This window comes from Paramormyrops kingsleyae, chromosome 6 (assembly GCF_048594095.1).
Source record: "Paramormyrops kingsleyae isolate MSU_618 chromosome 6, PKINGS_0.4, whole genome shotgun sequence".
In the NCBI taxonomy this organism is placed as follows: domain Eukaryota; kingdom Metazoa; phylum Chordata; class Actinopteri; order Osteoglossiformes; family Mormyridae; genus Paramormyrops; species Paramormyrops kingsleyae.
In genome coordinates this window covers 25,228,015-25,243,484 of record NC_132802.1, presented here as the reverse complement: position 1 = coordinate 25,243,484, position 15,470 = coordinate 25,228,015, and positions in this window count along the sequence as shown.

Below are 15,470 nucleotides of genomic sequence, written 5' to 3'. Positions count from 1 at the left end.
TCACCGATAAGCGGACGTGATTGGGAACAACAACACAGCTTGTCGCTGCGAGAATGAGGTTGTGTTTTTTGAAGTTTGTTTAAAACTAGTTTTCTCCCAAGTGACACAATTATCTTACATATTTCGACGTCAGATATGCAGACTGACCGATATAATGTGTAGCGGTGCATTCGGTAAAATGATATGTTAGAAACTGTTAGTAAGAAAACAGAAATGAAAGAGCACTCCCCAGATTTCTAGCTTTAAGTAGGATGGGGGGACCTACTTCAAGAGAGAAAATTTTGGAAACTTGAAAGTATTCCTGCGTGCGCCTGCTTTACATTTCCGAAGTCGGGAACTGCCAATTTACTAGGGCCAATTTCATTTTACAGAAGTGGCACATTATCGAAATATTTAATGTTTAGTTTATTTTAACCCCTAGGAGTCTGAAGTTGTTTTGGAGCCCTGAAGAGATTCTGACATGTCCTGACATTTGTGTATTTTTCAGTTACTTATAAACATATAAATGTCTAAAGTCTGATAACATTGTATTCAGCAGAAACTGGGCTACAATAATATATGAGCAGCATGTATGTACAAATCGTTATATTGGAGAAAATAACAGTTATGCGTGATTCTTGAAAACAACAAAAAAATAAGTCACTGAAATTAGACCACAAAACACATTCATGACATTTGTGTACAAGACTTTTGTGACCTGGATCTTGTAGTGTAGAGGTTTTACTTCAAAATGATGTGACAATCATCTCAATCACTCATTTACAGAAAACAATACATCCATTTAAATTTTCTAAGACACTTTTTGTTTGGAAAGGCCATATGCGAGGAGGTGGGAATGCTCATGAATAATGCTGTAGTTCACACCAGAGAAGACAAAGACCTGCATAATGAGCTGTATAATTACCCCTTTCAGTCAGGTATGGGACAGAGGAAAGTGCTACAAGAAAATACTTTGAGGACAGAAACATATTTCTTGGTTTGTGGTTTATTTAGCATGCATGTCCCGATGTGAGGTGCTGGTGAAGGCAAGGGTGATGCAGACACATTCCTAAAAACAAATAAATAAAAAAATGTTAGCATCTCAAACATTTACACCCGAAATGTTTGTGCTAAATAACATTACCGATAGCAGTATTATAGGCTAACCAAAACGGAGCCAAATATATATTAGCAGCCATAATCTAAAGCTATCCAAAACGAGGTGAAATACATTAGGACATTTACAAACATCTGTAAACTCCATAAGGCATTATCTTAGCCACCAGGAAACAACATGTTTGCTACATAAGGCAGCATGTTAGCAGAGTTATCTACATGCTACACTAACCTATGTAAATGGCATTGAAAGCCAATGTTTCACATAAGCTGACAAAAGCTAGCTGAAGTGAGGAAAATATTTACTAATATTAGTTTATTATTATCAGAATAAGAGTTATATAAGACTTAATAACTTACCCCAGGGCTGTCAAGTTTTGAACACAGGCAAGAGTGACATTCCACAGGATGCCTTTTCATTGGTTGTTGTGTTGTATTTTACCCAGATACAATAGTACTATTTTCTGATTGGCTATTGTGTAGGCCCTTTCTTTTTTTTTGATTGGCTGGTAAGTGACAGGCTCTTGGGGCAAATCTTGTCCGACTTCAACGTCATGAAAAAGGCGTGTTTCCGACGGGAAGCGACGTTTTTCTTGACGTTTCGTGACGTTTTCATCCGAGTTCCGACTTGGAGAGAAATAGTCGAACGCACCATAATGTCACTCAACTCAGAATTTCCGAGATCCGAGAGATAAACGAACGCACCATTAGACTGTATGTGTTTTTAAACCGGGGGGCGTGGCCTTGTACGCATGCTGCCCGGACTGTTTTCCGTGTGAATGGCTGTGGGCGTGCCCTGCCTCGGGTCATTAGCAGATAATGAAGTGTGACAGAAATTCTGTGCCTCTCCTTGGTTTCACATGGATTACATAAACTGAAAATATAAATTTTTCATTTAAATTGCTTTATTTAAAAGTAGACACTTTAATTACCCCCTTTAGTTTTGACCCCTCGTGGTCCTTTTGGTTTCATTGTGTTTATAGTGTTTTCTGTTTTATTTGAATAAATCCCCATCTGTCTCTGAGCCGCAAGTGGATCGCTTCCTGGTTCCTGTCCTGCAGTCCCTTCCTCGTCGTTCCCCAGTTCCCGTCCTCATCCTGCAGTCCCTTCCTCCTTGCCCTCCAGTCAGTCACAGAGCCCACAACCCAGCTAACACGCCCTTGTGGGGCCAACACGGGTTTAAAGTGGGCTGGTCGGGTTCCACGTGGGCATGGGCTCTAAGTGGGCTAGTAAACGGGCTGATACTGGGGCCCTGTTGGGCTGCCTAGGAAAGTTTATAGTGGGATGTATGTGGGAAGCCCAGCAAACCTGTACATATAGGGCACACATGGGCCCTTTGTGGGTTTATTTGGGTATACAAAGATTTTGTAATTTTGGCATAAATATATTCAAAATATTAATTTATGTTGCTTTTATTATGCATACGTTTAAAAATATGTTTTTCCATTTTCATGTTCATAGTGAGTTCTTTGGATATTAGTGGGGCCCATTTGGGTTGCCCATTTAAACATAATGAATATGTGGGCATACCAGAAAACGTTAAACGTTCATTTCCATTTACTGTGCTATAGCTGATTCTGTTTCTTTGGGGGTATCAACATAGCGTAAGAGCAAGCAGGAAGTAATACTGACAATTATAATCTAGTTAAAGCAGTTGAAAATTGTTTTTGTTGAAAATTGTTTTTAATTCTTTTAATTAGCAGTAATCAACCGTTTAAAGGTGTTTTTGTTCAATAATATCCCGCAAAGTTCATTCGTTTTATACATTTGTTAAGAACTGCTTGTCCCACAATTAGGATTATGGGTAGGATGGTGATGAGCTGCCGTCACCCCTCTCACTAATTGTTTTGTCGTGTATCCCATAATTCATTTTTCCGCGCAATTTTAACGTTCAGGAGTGGAGCAGCGCGAGAGTAATAAATCTAAGCGGTCCGAAGAACAAGCCTGAGGTAAGTTATGTTATTTCTTAAATGCTTGAATAGTAAACCTGACAAAAGGTGTCAATTAATAAAGTTTGGCATCATAACTTTTAAGAATTTGTTATGTCCTATGATGATATTCTTATTGTAAATTAGCACGCATGCTAACATAACTAGAAACGAGTTAAACATGGCATTTTTGTTGCTGAAACGTTCGAATTTTTTAATTTGTGGCTACGAATTAAAGTACCACTTGGTATTTTAATGTACTTTAGCTATACATAGCTAAAATAATGTTGTATATATTTGAATGTGTACTCCTCTATTTACGATTATTAAATAATCGCTTGGATGTTAACCATACTGTGTTCATTTACAAATGACATTTGCCCTAGATTGATTGGTCTGTTATTTTCCCACCTAAAGTTTGAGCTCACATATGAAAACTAGGTGGTGGTATGTGGTGGGGTTAAAATATACATTTGTGAAAATTAGTTGTCTTATTAAGTTATGTGGAATATAATATTGCCTTCTATACCATATACAGAGACAGGGGTTTCTGTACATGTTTGCATACCTACTAGTTGGAAAATTGACATTTTTTTCTATGGTTTAATTTGTTTCTGATGGAAAACTACTTATTTGAATGCAGTCATTTTAACTTGTATTTATTAAAACACATAATGTATACACGTTTTTTCCCCCATGGAATAGACTTATTCCATGATACGATAAAGAATGCACTATATAATTACAGTCTAAATCAGGGGTCTCCAACTCCGGTCCTGGAGAGATACTATCCAGTATGTTTTCTGTCCCACTTGGCTTCTGATGAGCCACACCTGGCCCTGGTATTTACCTGAGAACAGGTGTGGCTCATCAGAGGCCAGGTAGGATAGAAAACCTAACTGGACGGTAGCTCTCTAGGACTGGAGCTGGAGACCTCTGGTCTAAATGTTAAGCGCCTGTTTTAAATTTTACTTTATTTTACAAAGTTTTGTCTCAAAAAACTGGTATCTGTGCATCACTAAATATATGTCAGTGATATTGTAATTTATAAAAGTACTCTGTTGCTATCTTTTGGGGGGAAAAAATGTAGTATAGCATACCATAGTCGATACAGCACAATAATACTTGTTGGATGGGTTCATAGATATTCTGGAGATCTGTCAATTAATGTTTGAGCTGTTAATTTAATTGATAATTCTTTACTACTCAACTTAATTGATATAATCTTGTCTTACTGTAATGCTAGAGCAGACATTTTAAATGAAATTCTCACATGGTTCGGGCTGCATACCATAATAAAACAGAAACTGATGACACTTGGTGATAATTTGGTTGTGCTTGCATACTCACAAATGGAATTAAAAAAAGTATGAAAGCTTTTTTGTCAAACACAAAAGCTGGATTTATTAGTTTTTGTTTTGCATAAATGACTATAATATGAATTTTAATGCATTTTGTTTTTCTCCTCTGTAGGCATGATGCTGCAGCCGGGCCTCAGCCATAGTTTCAACTTTTCACTTATTGCTTTTTTTTTGTTTCAAAAATGTATTTTTGCATTCACAAATGACAATGTTCTGTTGAAAATTTGGTGTCAGTTAATAAACTTCATTACTTAAACTACATTCTGAATTTTTTTCATTTTTAAATGTCTAGACAAAGTTGAAAATAACATTTGTGAAATCTTAATGCCATTATTTGCCTCATTTACCTGTTATTAACGTAAGCCATGTACTTGCATTTTAAAATTAAATAAGAATTGTAGAAGTACTAAATGGTGTAAATTTGTGTAAAAATAGCAAATGGTGTAAGTTTGTGTAAAATAGTACATGGTGTACATTTAGATTTTAGCCTAACCAAATTTATATATAGCTTTAATATTTGAAAAATAACCTTTGTGGGACCCAGGTATATAGCCCAGTTGCCCAAAAGGTTTAGCCTGTTAAAACCCCATCATTTACCCAAATGAGCATTCAGTAGTGGGGCCATACATGAGCCCAGTGAGTTTGCCTAAATGAGCCCCAAGTTTAGCCCATATTAGCCCCAGGTGGGCTGCCACAGGTGGGGCCACCATGGAACCTGAGGACAAATCTTTATGGGGCCCAGTAGGGCTGCCCAAATGGGGCCCATGATTCAGCCCATCCATAAACCCACATGGGCCCCACATGGACATGTTGGCTGGGAACCTACCCATCCTTTCCCTTTTCTGTTTCCTGGCCAGCTGCCCCAACAAGTCCCATTTCTGCCCTTCCCTTTCAGTTCATCTGCCCCATTTCAGTCCCAGTGTCATGTCCCTGGTCATTTTCCCTCGCCCTGCTCCTTTTGTACCTTTCCTTTCCGGTTCCCCTACACCATTTTTTTTCTGCCTCGTGCCCCTGGTCCTGATCCTCAGTGTCCGCGTCCATTTGTTCCTGGTCCCCTAGTTCTGCCCCATACTGTGCTCCCTTTTTTTGGCGTAACTTTTTTTGGCGTGATTATAAATGTGCTGTGTGTTATGTCATGTATAGTGGTTAATGATTATTGTGAGAACTGCTGTTTTACGCTCTGGGGTCTAGTGCATCGTCGGCGATGCAGCGTACTTTTCGCGTCTATTTCAGTTTATATCTCGTTGAAATCTGTTGGGGTAAGCAGTCTCCACCGGGTCCGTGGATGAGAAGAGATTCACAGCTGAGACGAGGAGTAGTTGCAAGTCACCAGTTTATTCTCTGACTGATTACAATCAGGGAGCGACTATCTGACATACATTCAGCATGTACAGTAAGAAGCTCGAACAATAGTTATCGGCTCTGTCTTTTTACATTTGCTCCAGTTTGTCAGTTAGTACATGACCCCCCCTCCCAGCATGTAATTGTGTCAGCATATTCAAATCGCATTCGCACGGTAATTTGATTAACAGCGCAACGGTGAAATGCGATCCAGATACGTCCCCATCAGCTCCATAAAAGGGGGGTAGGGACGTGGCCAGGTGACAATGGTTCATTCATACACATTAAAGTTGCTACATATTCAATGAAAGGAGCCAGAAATAGTTACATGAGTTAGGTTTTTCTTATTTATTCAAATGAATGTTGCAACTACACCATTTAGTCATCTTCATGTAGCCAAGACTTTGGTGATCAGATATCTGGGATCAAAACAAACTGCCAGCATTGCTTACTATGTACTTTTATAATGTTTCTGCAAGTGTTCCAAACTGCATTTTGCAATGTCTTTACTTTGATGTCAAATTACAAACTTACCAAAAATCTGACATATTTACAAAATACATTAAAATAAAGACGAGTGTAATGGCAAAGCAAATATATAAAAAATAATTTGTCATGAATTAAGTTTATGATATTTGAAGAAATGTGTGATCATGCGCCAGTCAGTGAAAGTGTGTTTCTTACCCCTAGGCTCCAGAGGATTAATTATTGCGAGCATGACTCAGCGACCCACTATTAAAATACTTTATTAGAAATAAAGTTACGCGTAAAAAAGTTACGCGTAAAAAAGTTACGCGTAAAAAAGTTACGCGTAAAAAAGTTACGCGTAAAAAAGTTACGCGTAAAAAAGTTACGCGTAAAAAAGTTACGCGTAAAAAAGTTACGCGTAAAAAAGTTACGCGTAAAAAAGTTACGCGTAAAAAAGTTACGCGTAAAAAAGTTACGCGTAAAAAAGTTACGCGTAAAAAAGTTACGCGTAAAAAAGTTACGCGTAAAAAAGTTACGCGTAAAAAAGTTACGCGTAAAAAAGTTACGCGTAAAAAAGTTACGCGTAAAAAAGTTACGCGTAAAAAAGTTACGCGTAAAAAAGTTACGCGTAAAAAAGTTACGCGTAAAAAAGTTACGCGTAAAAAAGTTACGCGTAAAAAAGTTACGCGTAAAAAAGTTACGCGTAAAAAAGTTACGCGTAAAAAAGTTACGCGTAAAAAAGTTACGCGTAAAAAAGTTACGCGTAAAAAAGTTACGCGTAAAAAAGTTACGCGTAAAAAAGTTACGCGTAAAAAAGTTACGCGTAAAAAAGTTACGCGTAAAAAAGTTACGCGTAAAAAAGTTACGCGTAAAAAAGTTACGCGTAAAAAAGTTACGCGTAAAAAAGTTACGCGTAAAAAAGTTACGCGTAAAAAAGTTACGCGTAAAAAAGTTACGCGTAAAAAAGTTACGCGTAAAAAAGTTACGCGTAAAAAAGTTACGCGTAAAAAAGTTACGCGTAAAAAAGTTACGCGTAAAAAAGTTACGCGTAAAAAAGTTACGCGTAAAAAAGTTACGCGTAAAAAAGTTACGCGTAAAAAAGTTACGCGTAAAAAAGTTACGCGTAAAAAAGTTACGCGTAAAAAAGTTACGCGTAAAAAAGTTACGCGTAAAAAAGTTACGCGTAAAAAAGTTACGCGTAAAAAAGTTACGCGTAAAAAAGTTACGCGTAAAAAAGTTACGCGTAAAAAAGTTACGCGTAAAAAAGTTACGCGTAAAAAAGTTACGCGTAAAAAAGTTACGCGTAAAAAAGTTACGCGTAAAAAAGTTACGCGTAAAAAAGTTACGCGTAAAAAAGTTACGCGTAAAAAAGTTACGCGTAAAAAAGTTACGCGTAAAAAAGTTACGCGTAAAAAAGTTACGCGTAAAAAAGTTACGCGTAAAAAAGTTACGCGTAAAAAAGTTACGCGTAAAAAAGTTACGCGTAAAAAAGTTACGCGTAAAAAAGTTACGCGTAAAAAAGTTACGCGTAAAAAAGTTACGCGTAAAAAAGTTACGCGTAAAAAAGTTACGCGTAAAAAAGTTACGCGTAAAAAAGTTACGCGTAAAAAAGTTACGCGTAAAAAAGTTACGCGTAAAAAAGTTACGCGTAAAAAAGTTACGCGTAAAAAAGTTACGCGTAAAAAAGTTACGCGTAAAAAAGTTACGCGTAAAAAAGTTACGCGTAAAAAAGTTACGCGTAAAAAAGTTACGCGTAAAAAAGTTACGCGTAAAAAAGTTACGCGTAAAAAAGTTACGCGTAAAAAAGTTACGCGTAAAAAAGTTACGCGTAAAAAAGTTACGCGTAAAAAAGTTACGCGTAAAAAAGTTACGCGTAAAAAAGTTACGCGTAAAAAAGTTACGCGTAAAAAAGTTACGCGTAAAAAAGTTACGCGTAAAAAAGTTACGCGTAAAAAAGTTACGCGTAAAAAAGTTACGCGTAAAAAAGTTACGCGTAAAAAAGTTACGCGTAAAAAAGTTACGCGTAAAAAAGTTACGCGTAAAAAAGTTACGCGTAAAAAAGTTACGCGTAAAAAAGTTACGCGTAAAAAAGTTACGAACTCAAAAGGAACTGAAAACAGGTAAAGTAAGAACTGACCAAGGAAACAGAAACTAACACTGGAATTAAACATGTAAAGACACAATCAGGGGCACAAGGAACAAAACCAAAACCAACTACAAAATCAGATACAAGAACTAAAGAAACTCAAATGAAACACTAGGGAGCAAAATACAACAGAGGAGGTGGGATTCAAACACAGGACAGAAGTGTACAACCACATGTGCAACACATTGAGCTACGTGACTAGACAGGTAACAGGGGAAACTCAAAGACAAACATGAAGGACGGGATGACCAGCAATGCCTGCTGGCCAAACGGGGAAGGGACACAGAGTGACAACAGCAGGGGCTGACCCTGACAGTACCCCCCACCTAACACGCAGACACCGGACACGCACAAGGGCACTGCCAGGGCCACAGAGAACGGGAGGACAGGACAAGGACATAGAACAAGACAGGGAACCCACTAACGAAAACCAAGGAACTGGACAGACAGAATCAAGAGCTCAGACAAGAGGGGAACAAAAACAGATAGGGCAGACACCAGGAGCTGGGACAAGAAGACTAGACGAGGGAGCACAGTAGGCGGCAGAACTGGGGGACCAGGAACAAACGGACGCGGACACTGAGGAACAGGACCAGGGGCACGAGGCAGAAAACAAAATGGTGTAGGGGAACCAGAAGGGAAAGGTACAAAAGGAGCAGGGCGAGGGAAAGGACCAGCGACATGACACTGGGACTGAAATGGGGCAGACGAACTGAAAGGGAAGGGCAGAAATGGGACTTGTTGGGGCAGCTGGCCAGGAAACAGAAAAGGGAAAGGATTGGTAGGTTGTGGGCTCTGTGACTGACTGGAGGACGACGACGGGACTGCAGGACTGGGGAACGACGAGGAAGGGACTGCAGGCCAGGAACCAGGAAGCGATGAGGAAGAGACTGCAGGATGGGAACTGGAAAGGGACAACGAAGGGAGTGCAGGACTGGAGGGCGATGAGGTGACTGCAGGACTGGAACTGGGAATTGAGGGTGACGAGGAAGGGACTACAGGACTGGGGAATGATGAGGAGGGGTCTGTAGGATGGGAACTGGGGAGCGATGAGGAACAGGACAGGAACTGGAGGGTGATGAGACTGCGTCTGGGTGGTTGGTCCGCCTGGTGTGTCCCCGTCTCCCCTTTCGGGAGACAGAACCGGCCTGGCCCTCTGCTGGACCTCCACCAGCACCATGCAAGGTTCGCTTGGGTGGAGGTAGTAGTTTGACATTTGGGGATTGGGGCCAGGACGGCCTTGGGCAGAGATGCAGTCAAAAGGCATGGCCCCCTGTGGGCCGAGCGCGGGCGGTGCGGGCAGAGCAGTGGCGGCTGCGGCTTCCCCTGGGCAGGGCTCGGGCAGAGCGGCGGAAGCGGCTGCGGCTTCCCCTGGGCAGGGCTCGGACAGAGCGGCGGAGGCGGCGGCATCGGCTTCCCCTGGGCAGGGCTCGGGCAGAGCGGCGGAGGCATCGGCTTCCCCTGGGCAGGGCTCGGGCAGAGCGGCGGAGGCGGCGGCTGCGGCTTCCCCTGGGCAGGGCTCGGGCAGAGCGGCGGAGGCGGCGGCTGCGGCTTCCCCTGGGCAGGGCTCGGGCAGAGCGGCGGTGGTGGCGGACGCTTCCCCTGGGCAGGGCTCGGGCAGAGCGGCAGAGGAGACTTGTTTTTGTCCACCAGGTGTCAAAAAAAAAAAACTGTCTCCAGCCTACACACCTCCTCCTCTGGAGATGCAGGAGAGAGCTGGAGAAGTTGGTTGCCAGCCTCCATCAGGGCCTGGCACAACCATGGTGACCGGAGGACTGTAGGGGTCAGGAATAGCCATTTCCAGACGGCCTGAAGGGAACGGAGCTGCTCCACACGAGCCTGGACGTCATCCAGACCTTCAGGGGGGGCAGGTGTCCCGGAGCCTGGGGATCGTCCTTGAGGGTGGTTCGTTCTGTCATGGTACCGGGCGGCTCGTGTTTCTGCATATGTTACACGTAAGAAAGTTACGCGTAAGAAAGTTTGTCACGGTACCGGGCAGCTCGGGTGCGGGAACGAGGCATAGTGCAGGCACAAAAAGGGGCGGACGACCCACTTGCGGCTCAGAGACAGATGGGGATTTATTCAAATAAAACAGAAAACACTATAAACACAATGAAACCAAAAGGACCACGAGGGGTCAAAACTAAAGGGGATAATTAAAGACTTAATATTACAAAACAAAAACTAGGAAGGGGGGGGGGGGGGGGGGGGGGGGGGAACCAGGACACAGATCTAAGCAAACTAACCAAGACAAGCAATAACACACTCATAGACATAAACTACAATGAACCACTGGAGAACTGAACAAAAGCAGGAACTAAAATACTAAGGGGTAACGAGACTAACACGGGACAGGTGAGGCTAATTAACAAAGACCAAGGAAACAGGGCACAGGTGAAACTAATAAACTCAAAAGGAACTGAAAACAGGTAAAGTAAGAACTGACCAAGGAAACAGAAACTAACACTGGAATTAAACATGTAAAGACACAATCAGGGGCACAAGGAACAAAACCAAAACCAACTACAAAATCAGATACAAGAACTAAAGAAACTCAAATGAAACACTAGGGAGCAAAATACAACAGAGGAGGTGGGATTCAAACACAGGTCAGAAGGGTACACAGACAACCACATGTGCAACACATTGAGCCACATGACTAGACAGGTAACAGGGGAAACTCAAAGACAAACATGAAGGACGGGATGACCAGCAATGCCTGCTGGCCAAACGGGGAAGGGACACAGAGTGACAACAGCAGGGGCTGACCCTGACACTTATTAATAAATAATATTTTTATATCACTATTATTTTTAAAAGAATTGCTGATTTTGTAATACTGCTGCAGCATTCTCCACATGCTAATCACTGCCCACATCGAATTGGCACTTTGATCTGCCACATATCACTTTACTACCCCCTGTTGAATGTTGTATTGTATGTTGTTAGATATCTCGTAGTAGTAAGTACTTCATTATTAGGCTGCACAATATTGGAAAAGATGTATTTCTTCAATGAGTATTGCAGTATTTATTTAAATTTAAAATGCTTAAAACAAACCAATTTCTCACAAACACATCTATTCATGAGTGATTTAAACGGCAAGGATGAAAATTATTAGGATTAGCTCTTATGATTAGCTCTTGCCAAAATAGGACTTGTCAACTTTTGTGGTACTCAGAATTAACCCAAACAACTATGACTCTATAATCCTCTATAATCACTCTCACTCTGTCACACTTGAATCAAACTCCAGACCTCGCATGTAATGGGCAAAGTTTTCTTCTTTATTCAGCAATCCAGCATAGGGACAGAAGCAGGATTGACAAATTGGTGCGGAAGTCTAGCTCTGTGCTGGGATGCCCTCTGGAGACTGTAGAGGTGGTGGGTGAGAGGAGGATGCTAGCTAAGCTGACATCCATCATGAACAACCCACATCACCCTCTGCATGAGACTGTGAGTGTGCTGAGCAGCTCCTTCAGTCAGAGACTGATACACCCTCACTGCAGGAAGGAGCGCTTTCGCAGATCATTCATCCCGACAGCAGTTAGACTCTATAACATATCATGATGTCATAAGTCACCCAGATACTTACCTCTATGGTCACCACTACTTACCACCTCATAGAGGTAAATGCAACTGTTTTAGTAGTGAAATAGTTGTTATTTATATTACTTGCACTTTTTCCCACAACCCACTATCCATATATTACATATTGTGTATGGGTGTACATAGGCACTACTGCTGTATTCAGTGTTTATCTTATTTTATATTGTTATTTATTTTATTTTTTTCTTGTATTCTTATTCTGTATTTTTAATTTTTTTTTACTCTTGTACTCTTTTTATCTGTCTAGAGCTGTGGTAACACACAAATTTCCCCACTGTGGGATCAATAAAGTCCTATCCTATAGTGTTCCAGCCACACTTGGGTACAATGCGCAATGCACCCCGCACCCAGAAATCAGCAGACGAATTCCCCTATATGGACTTCTAAGTCCTGATTGGTTACCAAACATCTGCAAACCAGGTTTCGAACATACAACAAACATAATACGCCACCTCTATTGGTCTACTTCAAGGATGTTCAGCTTCCAATCCTCGTTAGGCCTAGGCCTCCTATGAGTCCTACACATAAGCCTGTCTATCCAGCCTAGGAAGGAGGGCAAAAACCCTAAAGATTAGGGAAATTCCACTCCCAACCCAGCAAAAAGGTGCAACCCCCCCCTTCTGTCACACCCTGCTCCGTACGATCCCGATGTGTGCCACGCCCCCCTCATTACCTCGTGTTCTTCCCTGATGGATCTCACCTGTTGCTCGTTTCCCTCAGCTTGTTTAGTGTATTTAGTCCCTGTCAGAGTCAGTCATCCCCAGATCAGTCATTGTTGTACTGTCCGTAGATGTCCGTGCCTGTCCGTCTGTGTAAATAAATCCCGGTTACCTGATGTTCTGGCTGCATGTCGCCTGTTTCCACGGCTCGCCCGCCCCGTATCGTGACAGAATGACTGATCTCCGAAAAAGCACAAAGCGGCAGACCGAGCACGATCGGCTCGGTCTGCTGCAGGAATTTGTGTACTGGCGTTCCCAGCCAGAGGTCGAGGAGGACCCTGTAGCCCTGGAGTTGGCTAACCGGGGCACGGACCTCCTTGGCAAGGACCGCCCAGCCGGGCAGGAATACCCGCTCCAGAGAGCCTGGAAATGCCTCCGTCGGCTACTGCGCCGGCTCACCGAGCGAGGGGAGAAGCAGCAGGAAGAGACTCCATCACTCTTCCTGGGAGCCTGCTCTCTCCTCCCCGCCTGGGATGACACCGCTGCTACCAGCCTGGCCAGCTCCCATCCGGAGAAGCCACCTCCGATGGAGGCTTACTTCTATCGGCCGGAGCGTCTGGGGCACGGCGGAATTCGCGCCGTAAGAGACGCCGTTCCCCGGGTTCCCAAAGCCCTACAAGGGAGGGCGCCCACGCGCTCAGCACCCCTCCTGCCGGCTCCGGACCTGCATGCTCCAGACCTGCCCGTGGCACCGCCTGCTGCTGCTGTTGCCGCCGCTCTGCCTGCGGCTGCGCTGCCGGCTGCTGCCGCTGATATGTCCGTGGCTGCACTGCCTGCTGCTGCCGCCCCTCTGCCCGCGGCACCGCCTGCTGCAGCTGCCGCCGATCTGCCCGCGGCTGCGCTGCCTGCTGCCGGCGCCGATCTGCCTGCAGCACCGCCTGATCCGCCTGTCCAGCCTGTCCAGCTTGACTCTCCTGTCCTGCTTGACCCACCTGACCCGCCTGTCCTGCCTGCTCTGCCTGGCCGGCATGGCTCACAACGCTATCAGTAAGGGAAACCCCAACCCTATATTACCTAAATAAAGACTTTAGCGTAAACATATACAACCCTTATGGGTACATAACTTGCTTGTGTGTTCAAATGCTACCATACAACAAACTGCATCTAGCATAGTATAGCAGCTACATTTCAAGGCTTCCTGCAGGTCCCCTTTCTCCCCCCGGCGATGTTCCCTTCAGCCCAGTTCTCCAAGGTCTGTGGCCTGCAAAGCTGGTTCTGTGCAGGTGGCTGTGAGACAAGGACACACGGCACCATCCCCAAAACAACAAAACCTGAGACACAAGAACAATCCCACAATGCCTCCCAACCCTGGCCTACCATTACTTAAAATTTCCCTTCCACACTTTGAACTAATGTTAAACATATATGACATAATCCTGAAAAGGAGTGGTCACTAAAATTAAACAGCTCGCAGATCTTCACACTGCAAGAAATGCAAAGATGGAGAAAGCGAAGAACAGTGAGAGTATGCCACTGTCTATGGTGTCCTCGTCGACCCTTATGAAATGCCAGCAAACACATGGACAAGGGATCCCGATGTGCTACCTTGGCTTTCTAATGGGGACACAGTCAACCACCTAGTTTCTGTCATTAGTGCGTACACTTTTAAAGAGTTTAAAAACTACAAATCTCTTGAAGCGCACGAACAGTTCACAGCCGGCTGGGCACATTGTCATCGTCAAAGATTTTAGGCATGTTTATTTATATAGCACAATTCAGGCACAAGGCAATTCAAAGTGCTTTACAAAGACAAGGATACAATCAAATTAAAATGTCAAAATCACATTTCAAAGATAAGTGAAAAAGAAATAATAATGAAAATAAATAATCTTATTAATCAATTACAATGAACACATAGATAATAATAAGAAAAAGCCAAAACAAATAAATAGGTGACTGAAAAGACGTCACATTTTAATGACAGAAAATGACTGGTGCTGCACTAGGAAACTCTGACCATGCAACAATTCATCTAATTCCAGCATACAGACAAAATCTGAAAACTGCTAAACCTGTCGTTACTAGAGTGAAACACTGAACATGTGGGGCAGTAGAGCAATTAAAATCATGCTTTGACTCGACAGACTGGAATGTTTTGCTACTAACAGCGTGGATGAATACACGGACACTGTAACATGGCACATAAGCTTCTGCGAGGACTCTCGCATTCCCAAAAAGTCTGTTGTCAGCTATAATAATGACGAACCATGGTTTACAAACAAGATCTTCAGTAGCCAGAATACAAGCAAAGCTCCTGGTTCAGACTCTGTCTCCCCAGCCACTCTGAAGCACTGTGCAGATCAACCATCACCTGTCTTCACAGATATTTTCAACCAGTCACTGGATCTTTGTGTCTTAAATCATCCACAATAACACCTTTTCCAAAGAAACCCAGAGTCTCTTGCCTCAGTGACTACAGACTGGTGGCTCTCACATCAGTGGTAATGAAGGCTTTTGAGAGACTTGTGCTGTCATACCTTAAAACCATCACAGACCCATCGCTTGACCCTCTATAGCACAGGTGTCAAACTCCAGTCCTGGAGGGCCGGAGTCCGGCACATTTTTGGGTTTCCCCTCGTTTAACACACCTGATTCAACTCCTTGTGCTAATTACCACACAGCTCTTGAGCTGAATCATTTGTGGTGGAACAGGGAAAGAACTAAGCTACACAGGGCTCTGGCCCCCCAGGACTGGAGTTTGACACCCCTGCTCTATAGTCTGCCTACAGAACCAACAGACCTGTGGACAACGCAGTGAACACTGGAGTCCATTTCTTGCTCCGACCCATGGAGTGCCCTGAGG